The following is a 14692-nucleotide window of genomic DNA, read 5'->3' as shown; positions in this document are numbered from 1 at the left end:
TTTACTTGTTGGATCTATCAGAGAGAAAGACTATGTAGATAGTATATTCAGCCTTTATAGTTGGAAAAATGAGAGGATTAAATAGAACAGGACAATAGTTTGAAATTATATTTGAATGATGTTTCCAATGTTCATTTGTGAAGAGTACTATCACTAGAAACATCTTTATTAGAACTGGAGAAACGAGGCCACAGAAAGGATGCTTTTCAAAGTAACTACTTAATTAATACGTTCTCCATTGTCATTAAGCCACTTGGGAAAAATCAGTTATAGATTCATTTAATAATTACCTTTTTAAAAAATGTGCTGGTTGAATAATTTTTTAATTAACTGTTGATTATTCACAGCAGTGTCCTGCAACAAATCATAAAGTGTGTATTTTTAAAATCAAGTAGTAACATAAATTATAAGAAAGTCTTGTTATATTTGCATCTGCCAAAAAAATAGGCAACTTAAGATAATTGTTGTCCTTTAATCTGTTTACACATGTTTATAGGTGCCTGGAATAAGTGCTCAGATGAAAACATTATATCTAAATGTGTCAGGCTTTACACACTGATATGATGCTGTAGGAACATAAGAAAACAGGATTTTTTGGTTCATTTATTTGCAGTGGGTTATTTTCTGCTATTTATTTGTCAGAGGCCTATAATAAAATTATATTTTTGGCTTCATTTCAGTACAAAACTAGAAATAGTGATTGCTTCAGAGCCACATAAAGGCATCTTCCTTAGAAACATCATGCTCTTGCCATTTTGCAAAATTATGTCCGAGAAATGAAATGATTCTCAGCATTCTTGAATATGTGAAGGAATTTCTACTATTTTAAGTTAAACAACATCAAGTTCTATTGGTGCCCAGTGTAAATGCAAACCTAAAGATGGTGTGGTTGAGAGAAATCAACCAGCATACTATATATTATTAGGTAATATCTATGGAATGGCTTTTTTGTAATTTATTTCATGTTCTTAATAATTTTTAAAAACTTTTTTTTAAACCAAATGTAGGATGTACCTACAATCTGAGATATTTTATATTAATAATTGTCAACCTGAGGTCAATGCAAACACTTTTTTTCTGAAAGTGACTGTGTAATGGGAAAGGGTACATTAATTCCTATCTCTTTTTCTTTTCTTTGGTTCTATATCTAGGAAACCAGTGCACTTCTCAGACTAGAGACTTGGCTTCCCAGAATGGAGCTTTGAAGAAAGAAGGAAGCCTGAAGAATAAACAGTAATTGCAGGGCGATGCTGCCAAAGATGTGAGCTATTTGGTGAGTTCAAGATGTATAGTACCAAAACCAAGATGAAAGAATGGGATAAGGACCCACACACATTTTTATTATGTTTGATATTATTTTTAACAATAGCAACATATTGAATTTTGCTATGTTTTACTCAATTTCTGATTCTTATAACAATCTATATTAAGTTGAATTGAAATGACTCCTTTATTTTCACATGTTGTTGCTTCTTTTTCCAGAAGTTCTAATTCTTTTCATTAAGTTGTAGGTCAATTCTTATTCAGTGCTATACAGTTTAAATTACTGTAGGTTTATAATGTGTTTACTTTTCAGTGAATATAGGCTGTAATACACTCTCTCTATTTCTTCTCTTCCTTTTCATAGAGCCTCTTTCACTCACCTGCCTATTCCAAAGCCTGATACCCAAGGTGTGACAAATCTCTTATATTCACAGTAAGCCACTGTGATATACATTCCCACCCAGACAGCTCCCATTTGAGTGCTGTGAGGAAGCCCCATCTCTCTGACCATCTACACCTTTTCCCTTCATTATTTCTTACACCTGGTCCAACATTGATGCCTCTTCAAACCCTTTCCTTCTCCCATAATTCTCAGCTCAGGATGGGAATGTCTTGTTCTAATAGGTGTGAGCGATTAATTGAGGGGAGCAAAAATTCATTAGAAAATTAAGCTAGATGAAGCTAGAAAAGGGGTGGAGAGCAGAAATATTTTATCTAAGTAATAGGGAAGCAAACATGAAAAATGTAACACAAAGCAGACTAAGTTTCATGTCTGTATGAATGACATATTTATGACTCTGGTCTTCATGCCCAGTAATTATCATAAGGAACAGTGTCAGAAAAGTCCTTAAATCTCCTCTTTCATGTGTAAATAAAAACCTTTGTTTTCATCTAAATGCAATAACCAGTAGATACTCATGAAAACCTGCCAAATATACTTTTCTCTCAGATATCATACACATCTATTCCTTTTTCTTCCAAAACAGCATTTTCTTATGAAGCCACATTAGTTGTTGACATAGTCTGTGTAGCATTTCTTCATAGGAAGAAGTTATTTGAAATTTTGCTGGTAGGCTTCTCCAGGTTTGTGCAAAGAATTACCATGCTTATACCTGTAGGCAGTTTTTCCTGTCTAATATATTTTATTCAAAACAGTGATTTCTAAAAACTTATTTGCATATCAGAATTCTCTAGGGAGTTTTATAAAAGCTGGACAAACAGCTCTCTAAGCCTAGTGAGTCAGAATATCTAGGCTGGGAACTGTAGGTTGCATTTTTACCAAACGGGCAAGTTTATTTCCCTGAATCTGGAAAGCACTGTTTTGAATATTTTCTAGATATGCATACACTGAACACCTTAGATGAACAGATCTTAAACCTGGCCAGTTATCATAATCACCTTGGGAGCATTTAAACACTTATAGTGACAGGTCCCATCCACAAAAATGTGATTATGTAGATCTTAAGATGGGCAACCAGAATCTATATTTTACAAAAGCACCTCGGATAATTCTTATCGGAGCCATACTTGGGAATGACTTTCTAAAAACACATTAATATCAGCCTCATCTTTAGTATTCTACAGTTTTGGAAATATCTGAATATTTGCAATCATCTGATTTTTTTTTAACTCTACCAGAGTTAATTAATATATTTGACTTCTTAAATGCCTAAACATGGAACTACCCTTATTTTTAGACTCCTTAAAAATTAAGTTATTAAACTCTAGTTTTTAAAAAAATATGCTAAAGATTTACTGAGATATTCAGTAAATTTTGTATACTACTCATATGTATATGTATACAAATGAAATATCTAAAGTGGCTCCCCTCCTTAGTTACCATATTGTCTTATTCAATCCCTTATAAAACATCAATTTTAAAAATTTATTTGTTTATTTTATCTTCTGTTAATAGAATGTTAATTCCATAAGGATAAGAACTCTCTATGCTACATTCACCACTGCACTCCTAGGGCCTAGAATAATGGTTGGTACATAATAGGGGTTCAGTACATATCTGTTAAATTAATAGATAGGGTATTATATACATATATGCTATTTGTGTATATATTGTTTATGTAAGCCATGTGTCTGTATGTGAGGTTGACATATTACCCAATTATGTGCACACACAATCCATGTGTAATATCTTAGATGCTAGTAAAAGTGCATTTTATTAGTGATGAAAGTTCTTTTATTCAAAGGCATAGGAATCTCCTCTAAATCCCAAATAAAAAGGGAGTGGTAGTCTTGAATAGCTAGCCTCATCCCTTTCATTTGAAAGGGACCTGGAGGTCTTGATTTGGATATTCCATTAACATTTCTTTTCAGGAGGGGTCATGCCACTCCTCAGGTGTTGTGAATCACTCTCACTTAATGTAGGTGAAAAGCAGCTGAATCATACTGAAATCACATTGCCCCATGAGGAATGTGTCAACTATTTGCCTTCATTCACATGATGAAAAGTGTAGTTAATGATATTGTCACATTGAAAAACTTTAGTATCAAGTGGCTAAAGATACTTTCCTACCATATAAGGGAGTGAGGACACTAAAAGCTTACCTTTAAAACTATTATTAAAGGATGAGGCTATTATAATTGCATCTTTTCTGTCTGGGGTAATAGCCTTTTCAAGTGAAGAGTGCATTTCAGAGGTGTTCAACATAGCAGTTCCTTGGATCCTCAGCCAGGCTGTAATGCTGAGTGTGGTGCCTGGGAGTCTGGTGGATATATGGCATATTCATTATGTTGTTCATTTATACAATCATTCTTTCAACAACATTCAATCTAGTATTCTTTGTGTTCCAGGAACTGTGTTAAGTACCCTCTAGAAGGTGAGAGAGAATAATAATGATGGATTCTTAGTACATATGTTACATAGTACAATGTTATATATGCTATGATAGTGGTATATATGCAGACTGCTCTGGAAATAAGAACAAGGACATCTACAGGCAGATGTCATCAAAGATAGCTACCTGGAGTTCCAAGTACTTATGCTGAGTCTTGAGGATGCGTTGCATTTATCTATTCCACAGATATTTACTGAGTGACTTTTATGGAACTAGGCTACACTCTGAATATACTATGGGGGAACAAGACAGGCATGAACACTGCCAGTCATGAACTCACAGCCTGTGAGGGGAGACAGACATAAAACAAATAATTTCCAAGTAAAAATATGTGATAAGTGAGGGAAATTTAATAAGACAGCATTGCAGATAGATCAAAATCTTGATAAATTGCTCGGGGAAACCCTCTCTTGGAGAAAATGATATTTGAGATTACACCTTAAGTGGAGTAGAAGTTAGCTGAGCAAAGACAGAGAGAAGAGCATACCAGGTAGCAAAAGCAAGATTCCCTTTATTTTACTCAAAGAGTTTTCCTCTAAAAAAAACACCCCCCAAAACCCCAAAACAAACAAAAACTAAAAAAGAATTTTTTTTTCACTGAACATTATGCTAATATAAAAATTTCAGAACACCATGCATAGTTACAAAAAAAATGAAGACTAAATTTTTTTGTAACAATGCATGTTGATAGATGTTAACTAGACTTATTGTGATCATTTTGTAACATATACAAATATCAAATCATTCTGTTCTGTACCTCAAACATAATGTTATATGTCAATTATTCCTCAATTTAAAAAGGTATAAAAAATTTCAGAACATGACCAAAAGTGATGGTTTGGAAACTCCTAGGAAAAGAGCCTGAAATATCTTTTTTTTTTTTTTTTTTTTCTTTTTTGATTTCTTTCTCTGTCTTTCAAAATTTTTTCTTAAAAGAGAATAGAAGGTATTTTAGAAATAGTCATCAGAATGTTTGAATTTTATTTTGTTGTTGTTTTTAAGTTATACAGTAACTTCTGATTTCATGGTTTTATTGCTGTTGGGTTTTTTGAATTTTCAAATGTCAGCTTATACTTGGCTCATTGCAGCCGTAGAACAGTGTAAAATACACAAAGACCCAATGTGGAGTTACTGCCTTTCTAACTTTTCACTCTCCAACAAACTTTTCTGTTTTTTGCCCTCTGGCCATAATAACTCAGTCTTGTCAGATTGTATTCCTCTCTGCCCATCTCCCATTTTCAGTACATTTCTATTCTCATTCAATATTGGTTATGCTGTAGTATAGCACATTCATGAGATCTGGGCTTCTGGTCTCCAGTGATGCAAATGCTTTCTCATGTGCCATGAGGCAAAAGCTTTCGTTTGGTTTTAATCTAACAGGGCATCGGGTACATCAAAGTCTCTGAACCTTTACTCCAAGACTTCCTTGAGGAACTGACATTTAAATGGAGAATTAATGGAGTTGGTCATGCGATAAGAGTGAGAAAGAGTGAATAAGGGAGAGATAGGAATTCCACGAAGAACTGGCATGTACAAAGACTCAGAGAATTAAAACATTGTAATCCATTCAAGGAACTACTCTTAGCTGTGTGAGCTACAGTGAAGTGTAAATACAGAGGAAAAAAGAAAGTTTTAACAATTTTTTTATTATTTAGAGAGAGAAAATGGAACAAAGGTAAAGGGAACATTTGTGGCTTTGGTCTCTCCAGCACCCCTTCCTGCTTTGCCCAGCGATAGTGTCTTAATCCAGTTTCCAAGACATTCAGCCTTCCCTTTAGCCCCATTGGTTTGAGTAAGAACTCAGTCCACCTCTGGATCTAAGCATGCTTAACAATCTGCTAGTTATATCTCCGTCACCAAAGTGACTGGTTCAGGGATTGACTTATTTACCCAATCAGGGTAAGCAACCTTAATTCTAGAACCTTTGCCCAAACTCTTGGGAAGAGAGTATCTCTCTTTCAAATGGGATGGGAGGTAGAAACTATAAAGGGTGGCTTGGAGAAGGCCAAACAGTAAATCCAATAGGGAGAAATACAGATCTTAAAGATGAAGAGAAAACTGCCAGCACATAAAGACATTGTTTGAACCTCTGGGCACAGTCATATCCCAAGCTATATGCCTTTCAGTTACAGGAGCTACATAAAGTAAGCTTTATATAAAGTAAGCTTGAATTGGATGTCTTTTGTTGCAATGAAAGCATCCTGAATAATATACAGTTTAATATACAGTTTATTGTTGCAATGAAAGCATCCTGAATAATATACAGTTTAATGGGGGAAGCTTTACTTGGCCTGAATCTAAAACATGAGATCATGTTAATCTGGGGCTCCTCAGATTAATTTCAGCAGCACACCACAGGTAGCTTTAGTTGTAATGAACCGAGTTGAGAGTTCTTCATTATATTTGACTTACCATTTTTTTAGTTATAACAGGAAAATACTCCCATTTATCAGCTTCCTAGTATTTTTTTTTCTATCTAGAACTTACGTTACCTCAGAACAAATGTATATCCTATATTGGAATGTCATTTCTGTCCCAAAATAATGTGTAGTAAACTTTTAAAAAATTACGTGCTGGGAAAAAATTTATTTCAGTCACCATGCTGTCCCACAGTAGGTATTTTATTTTTAGCATTATCTTTTATGGTTATTTTCTAAACATTCTTATGTCTTTCAACTTATATTCCAGAATGTCTAGCAATTTTTGCATCTTTCTAAAGCCATTGGAGATTTAACTCCCTCAAATGATTGCCTAGAGCCTACATAATCTCCCTTAAATCTTCCAGGTTATTTGATCTGCCATTTCAAATGGTTTCATCAGCAATTTTTTTTTGTACTTTATCGATCTGAAAAACTAACTGGAACAGAAATGGAGGTACTAATGTAGTCACAATAAGGAGGCTTAATGAAGCAGGGCCTATACTGAGAGTTAATAGACTTTTTTTTTTTAAATAAATGCTCCATTTTAAAAATAATTAATTAATTAATTTATTTTTGGCTGTGTTGGGTCTTCGTTTCTGTGCCAGGGCTTTCTCTAGTTGCAGCAAGTGGGGGCCACTCTTCATCGCGGTGCACGGGCCTCTCACTATCGCGGCCTCTCTTGTTGCGGAGCACAGGCTCCAGACGCGCAGGCTCAGTAGTTGTGGCTCACGGGCCTAGTTGCTCCGCGGCATGTGGGATCTTCCCAGACCAGGGCTCGAGCTCGTGTCCCCTGCATTGGCAGGCAGACTCTCAACCACTGAGCCAGCAGGGAAGCCTCAATAGACATGTTTAAAGAGATTTTTTAAAAAAGCTTCTGTATTACATTCACAACTTAAATGAAACAAACCAATGTTTCTATATATTCACAATCTAATCCAGATACACAATTCATCTCATTTCCCTTAATTCCACACATAGTTTGAGATATAAAGGAGAATCCTAAACCCAAATGTTATGTGGATTTTTTTAGAGGTACAGTAGAGTTGGTACATTTGAGGTAATGAGAGTTGCTTTGCATACAAGACATGCTAAAATGGGTTGATGAAAAGGGGAACTCTGACACTGTCAAAAGATCCAAGTCCTTGTTTCTTAGAGGGACATTTGGGCAAATGGCCAAGACAACAGGCCGAAGTCAGGCTTTGAAAATGACAAGGATATGTGTCAGTTGATGGGGGAGAATATAGGGTTATTTATTAAGAGACTGGGCTTAAAAGAATAAAAAAATTAAAAAAAAAAAAAGAGAGACTGGGCTTAGTTGACAGTCATGTAAATTGAATCTTGAATCCATAGCTGAGTGGTCTTGGTCAAGGGATTTCACTTTGAACTTGGACAAGCAACTTCTGAGAGCCTCAGTTCTCTTATCCTGGCAAGTGGCTTAACTGCAGATGTCAGTTTCTTCATGAGTATGAAGAATAAGAAATTAACATTATCGAACTGTTGTGAAATGCAATGAGATAATTCTTATAGGGCTCTCAGCAGAGCGCCTGACATATAATAAGAACTCAGCAACTGTTAAATATTATAATGATTAGGATTAAGATGGTGATAGCCAATTGTGATTTAGAATTCCGGGGGTTAAGAGAATGTGAAGTATGAGACCCTGTTACTCAGGGAAGAACTAGCACTTGCATAATTCTAATTAGACAAAACTTTAGGGCCGGGGCTTAGTCCTAGAAAGACATTATGGTTCTCGAATAATTCTGCTGTCAGCAAAGTAGGGATCATACAAAGATGCTAGGCCAATATGGATGGGTTTTTGAGACAGAAAAATATTAAAACTTTCTGTGTCTATTCTAGCGCCTACAACAAATTGAGGTTACCAGGAAATTCAAATTAGGCCATCAGTAGATCCAGCTGTGACCACTGGAATTGGCAGAGATGGGGAAATAAAATTAAATAATTCATGTAACGCACTTGGCACAATGCTCCATAAACAAGATTTGTAATTGTTGTGTTTTCCTTGAAATATTTTCTACTCTTGACATCCCTGATAACACAGGTTGCCAGATTTAGCAAATAAAAAATAAAGGATTCTCAGTTACATTTGAATTTCAGATAAGTGATGAATAATTTTTAGTATTTCTCTGATAGTGCATATATTTAGGAGCTTTACTAATCAATAACCCACTCTTTTTTCCCTGCTATACCTTCTCAGTCTTCTCTGGTGGCTCCTTGAGTTACATGGACCTTTTATGCCACATGAGAAACTTCTTACTACCTTGTAAGGGTTGCATATTGTATTCTCTTTGCCTAGAAAAGATCATTCTTCTACTGTTGGCCTGGCCATATGATTCTCATCTTTTAAGTCTTGGAACACTCAGATTAAACCCCAGACTAGGTTCAATTCTTTATTGTGCAGTTTCACAATACACTTTGTAATGCATATTACACTTACATTTAAAGCATGTCTGTTTCCCTTTCTAAACTAAACTCCATGGGGCAAGAATTATATTTGACCTAATCTCTACTGAGCTGCTCAAACCCAGCACAGGAAACCCACTCAATAAACATTTGTAAAATATGGAGGGAAAAATAATTGTTGTTGTTATTATTATTTATCTTTTAAAAACAGTTTTATTGAGGTATAATTTACATACAGTAAACTCCATATTTAAAATGTACAGCTGACACATGTACACACCCATTAATCATCACCATAAAGTAGTAAACATATCCATTACCCCAGAGTTTTCTCATGCCCTTCTGTAATCCTTCCCTCCTACCCTTCCCAGTGCCCGACCCCAGCTTTTTTTTACCTATAGATTAGTTTTCATTTTCTAGAGTTTTATATAAAATAGATCATCGTACAGTATTACTTTTTAAAATCTGATTTCTTTCACTCAGCATAATTATTTTGAGAGCCATCTGTGTTGTTGTATGTAATATCAACCTATTTTGGTCAAGAAGGTTCATTTAACTGTTAAAAAAGATGGAAGTTCCAGTGATTCATGATAATTTTCTTCTCCTAACAGGAGAAAGCTCAAAATTGTTCTTTTCTAGAGTATTTCTAGGGAAATATTGCTCAACACTAAAAAAGAATTCACCATTGATACATGCAACAACACAGATGATTCGCAAAATAATTATGCTGAATGAAAGAAGCCAGAGTATGATCATTTTTAACAAGCATTAGCTTTTGCTTTGCGTGGCAGATTTATTCAGTGTATTTCAAAGACACTAATAAGAAGCCCCCTCCTATGACACACTAATAAGATACTAATCAACAGTAAGTTTCTATTGGGTAGTGGTCAGTTCTAGTTTCTAGTGTAATAACAAACATTTAATGAGCACCTGCAATGTCCCAGGTGTTTTTGGAGGTGCTTAAAATATCTAATTTTATCCATAGCCTACTCTAATCACATCAATACTAGCTCAGAGAATACTAATGATCCAGAATGATAGCTGCTTAATTTTATATTTGGCAGGTTACTGATATTTGGAACAAATTAATTATTAACAAAGGACATCACTCTATATAGGTAGGACCATTCAAGAATGAAGTAACAAAACAGTTTTTTGTTTTTAACATCTTTATTAGAGTATAATTGCTTTACAATGGTGTGTTAGTTTCTGCTTTATAACAAAGTGAATCAGTTATACATATGTCCCCATATCTCTTCCCTCTTGCATCTCCCTCCCTCCCACCCTCCCTATCCCACCCCTCTAGGTGGTCACAGAGCACCAAGCTGATCTCCCTGTGCTATGCGGCTGCTTCCCACTAGCTATCTATTTTACGTTTGGTAGTGTATATATGTCCATGCCACTCTCTCACTTTGTCGCAGCTTACCCTTCCCCCTCCCCGTATCCTCAAGTCCATTCTCTTGTAGGTCTGCATCTTTATTCCCATCTTGCCCCTAGGTTCTTCTGACCTTTTTTTTTTTTTTCTTTTTTTAGATTCCATATATATATATTAGCATACGGTATTTGTTTTTCTCTTTCTGACTTACTTCACTCTGTATGACAGTCTCTAGGTCCATCCACCTCACTACAAATAACTCAGTTTCGTTCCTTTTTATGGCTGAGTAATATTCCATTGTATATATGTGCCACATCTTCTTTATCCATTCATCTGTTGATGGACACTTAGGTTGCTTCCATGTTCTGGCTATTGTAAATAGAGCTGCAGTGAACATTTTGGTACATGACTCTTTTTGAATTATGGTTTTCTCAGGGTATATGCCCAGTAGTGGGATTGCTGGGTCATATGGTAGTTCTATTTTCAGTTTTTTAAGGAACCTTCATACTGTTCTCCATAGTGGCTGTATCAATTCATATTCCAACCAACAGTGCAAGAGGGTTCCCTTTTCTCCACACCCTCTCCAGCGTTTATTGTTTGTAGATTTTTTGATGAGTAAAGGAAGTTAATGGAAGAACAAAGAGACAACGTCATAAGGCACAAGTATTTGATATTTTCTTTTCCAATACAGGGAGTTAATGTCTGTCTAGCTAATGAATATTAGTTATTAAAATCAAATCACGCTTTTTATTGACTGGAAATTTCTACTTAATATCTTATCTTTTGTTTCACTTAGCCATTAAAAAAAATGACTGTAATAACTCATCCCACCTGAAATATTACAATTTTCTAAATATTTCTTCCATTTTACATATTTTAAAATGACAGTATATATTTAAGAACTGCTGAAGTCTTATAGATAACTTAGATACAAATTATTTATTTGTTGTAAATAGCTTCCATAATGAGTAATCTAACCCTTGCTATGTGGATTTTTATTCAGTTTCTGCAAGTGATATTTCCTACCCTTGTTTCAAATCTTGGGATACATCCTTTTTGAGGCTTTCAACTCCCTGTTCACAGATTACAAAGTGTTTTGAATTATTCAAAGACAAGAGAAATTATTAAATGAAGATATAGTTAAGACGTTATCATAGTTACTGGACTATTTAACATGCTTTCATAAGAAAATCAAGGCCACACCCACACAGTCAAATTTTATATTATTTATTTTATTTTTAACACACTCTTAGTACAAGTTTAATGTATTTACATAAAAGTGTATAAATCATAACTGTATAACTTATGAATTATCACAGTGTGAACATACTTTTGTAATGTACCCTACAGATCAAAAAGTAAAATATTTCCAACATACCAAAAGATACTCTCAGGCTTCCATATCACTATCTCTACCATACTCATCAAAGAGGAAAACTTTTCTTGTAACAGTTTAGTCTGGCTTTATGAATTCCAACATTTGTTCAAGCCATTATGTGTTTGGTTTCAATATATGGCAGAACAATCTATGTGGCTTTCTACTTCTGTGTCTTATTCTCTCTATGCCTCTTGCTTCTCATTTCAGCATTAAAAATTGTAACCATCTCTGAAGATCTTCAAATGTTTCCTGCTCCAGAGTCATCCCTTTTTGTCCTTTCCATACAATCATACATGAAAGTGACCACTCCTATTCTAAAATTCAATAAAGATAGTCTCTTATGACAGGATTACATCCTAGTTGCATTAAAATTAATTTTATACATGTTTAACCAGTGCCAGTAGCTTGAAAACAACATGAAGGCAGGGACTCTAATTTATTTTGTATTAGCACAATGACTTTTAATTCATATACAAGCAATACATATTTTCTGAATAAAAAATAATTATTTTATAATTACAATCTCAGGTGAAGTCTTTTTACATTCCATGAATAAGGGTTTTTGATCAACTCATCCCTAAGGACAGTTCCTTTAAGAACTGAGCTGACCTCCATGTACTAAGTTGAAATGGCTTCTTAGTATTTTTGGAATACTGTAAAACAGAAAACAGAGGTTCAAAATTTGTCAAAGTTAAGAAAAATGGTTGATGTGATTACAGAGCCCCTGCAGTTGGAAGGCTATATCAAGGAATTAGTGTCAGCTGGGCTTGTAGTCATAAAAGTTCACTCTTCACATTAACCCATCTGTTGGTTCACATAGTAGGCTTGGTGTTGATGACATTCTGATTGTGCCATGGGAAAAATCAGTGAAAAAACTTAAGGTAATTTAAAAGAAACCAGATTTTAGTTGAATCAGCTAAATATCTGTATCTTCTCTCCATGTTCTGTTTTTTTTTTTTCCCCTTCAGAGCATTAAAATATTTTTATTACAGGAAAGTTTTGTGGGAGGGTTATGCTTGGTTCAAAAGATGATTTGGTCTTTTCTTAGGTATCTTTAACAAGTCAGAAACTACTGCTCTAAAAGCTTTCATGGATGCTGTTCTTTTTCAGAAAGGGGAGTCTCAGTTCTTAGAACTACCCTTTAGGGCAGCTGCTTTCTCATGTTAAATTATATAAAGGTAGAGGTTATAGATTTTCAGTTATCCTGTACAATAAAAATGCCAACATTTCATGAGATGTAGAAGAACCATCTTTAAATAAATTGGTAAATTTTTATGTAAAACTAAGTGAAAATTGAAAAAAATCTAGCACCTTAAGCATCATTGTGACAATTAATTAATTACACAGGAGCAAAACAACGACACATGATCTGTGAGGGTATATGCATTCCTAATAGTGTGCTACAGCCAGAAGGTGCAGTGACTGTTAATCTGTGACTGCTTAGATAATGCTGTTTCCAGTTCTTCAAATTTTGCAAACAAAACTGTCATCCTCCTTTACACAGAGGAAATGTGTAACCTTCCACAGTCACTTAACCTTTCTATGTTTTCTCATCTTGAAAATGATAATGTCATAATCAACACAGCTCCCGTGTGAGGCAATGTATATTTTCTTCCTCACTTTTGAAGACGTTTTATGTAAAGCAGTATGAGCTCTGCCAAGCATGCTGTGGTATAATGAGAATTTTTAATTAGAAGTCATAGTGAGAGGCTAGTTAGCTGACTTAGAGCACAAGACATAGAACTTGGATTGAAGGCTGCATTCCTATGTGAGCAGACACATATCCAGTTCTGTGAAACCTGATCTGTTCTCTGATCTCAGAAAGCCTTTTTAAAAATGACTGTCAAGGGTAAAGAAAAAAATGATGAGGAATGACAGAGATTTTAAAAAGAATACTGAAAGGAAGGTCTTTGAATCACCCTCTACTTTGTCTGCCTAAGCTCTTTGCTTTGTCATATTTCAGAGCTATGCTTATAGAAAATCAATTTGGCGTTAATTACTTATATTTAAAATAATAATTTAAAAAATCCAAGCTACAACAAAAAAAATCATAATGTGTTTGACTAATAGCTCATCTTTTCTGAGACTTTGAAGCCCTTTATAAATTGCCCTTATAGCAGGGCAGGATCTTAGTGGGATATACCTCTGAAGTTCTTGATATTCATATATAAATCTGAATTTTAAGAAAAACATTATTTTTACAGATAAAAATTTGAAGAAAACATATGTACTTTCACTTGTTAAATTACTTTCGTTTCAGTTCTAGAGAATGGATCTAGAATAAACAATAAACAATGAATAAACAATCCTCCCTAAGTTTGATATCAGAGCTAGTTTAATTGGTACTGATTGACAATAAGGGACAGTTGTCAAGAGTGACTTTGAGGTCAGTAGGCCTGAGTGGGAGTTTTGGTTTTACTTACTTGGTACATCACCAAAGCTTCAGTGTCATTCTCTGTGAGGTGAGAGTACAGTGGGTATCTATTGTTTTAGTCAGCACAACTCCATTTAGCTCTCTTCCAATGACAGCTTCCTGAGTTTCTTCTGTGAACTAACCTCCCTTAGATTCAGTGCTCATGTTTCAGAGGATGCTGAACCGGCGGTGTGGTTTCAGAGGTAGGCAGATGATTTACGCACAATCACAGAGTATCAGTGAGCAAGCAACAGCCCAGGATCTTAGTTGGAATTACTAGAAAAATCTACTAGGATGGCAAATCCAGAGGGGTGATTAAATGTTTTTTTAAAGAATGTGCTTCCAAATAAAGTCAGCAGAATGGAAAACAAAACAACTGGAGAGTAAAGAGAATTCATGCAGTATTGTTTGGGCATCTGAATCTTGCTGTGCCGGAAGCCAAATCCCCTCCTTACAATTTCAGTTTCATGAACAAATAAATCTCACTTATTATTATCATTATTATTATTATTATTAATTATGAAAAGAGTGTGTTGAATACACAGAGTAAGGTTTGTAATATTTATATTC

The 14692-nt window shown here is 34.7% G+C and overlaps 1 long non-coding RNA gene across 1 annotated transcript in view; it reads left to right on the top strand.

Annotated features, from left to right (window-relative positions):
* The window catches only part of LOC309622734, a 42487-nt gene extending 28591 nt beyond the window's left edge, over positions 1 to 13896 (top strand). The window contains exon 3 of the long non-coding RNA XR_014241092.1: positions 1152 to 13896. This is a non-coding gene — a long non-coding RNA (uncharacterized lncRNA). The remainder of the gene's footprint in view (positions 1 to 1151) is intronic.
* The last annotated feature ends 796 nt before the right edge of the window (positions 13897 to 14692 follow it).

The sequence above is a fragment of the Balaenoptera borealis genome (genome assembly GCF_965194805.1).
Source record: "Balaenoptera borealis genome assembly, chromosome: 2".
In the NCBI taxonomy this organism is placed as follows: Eukaryota; Metazoa; Chordata; class Mammalia; order Artiodactyla; family Balaenopteridae; genus Balaenoptera; species Balaenoptera borealis.
This window is presented reverse-complemented; position numbering and strand designations above follow the sequence as displayed.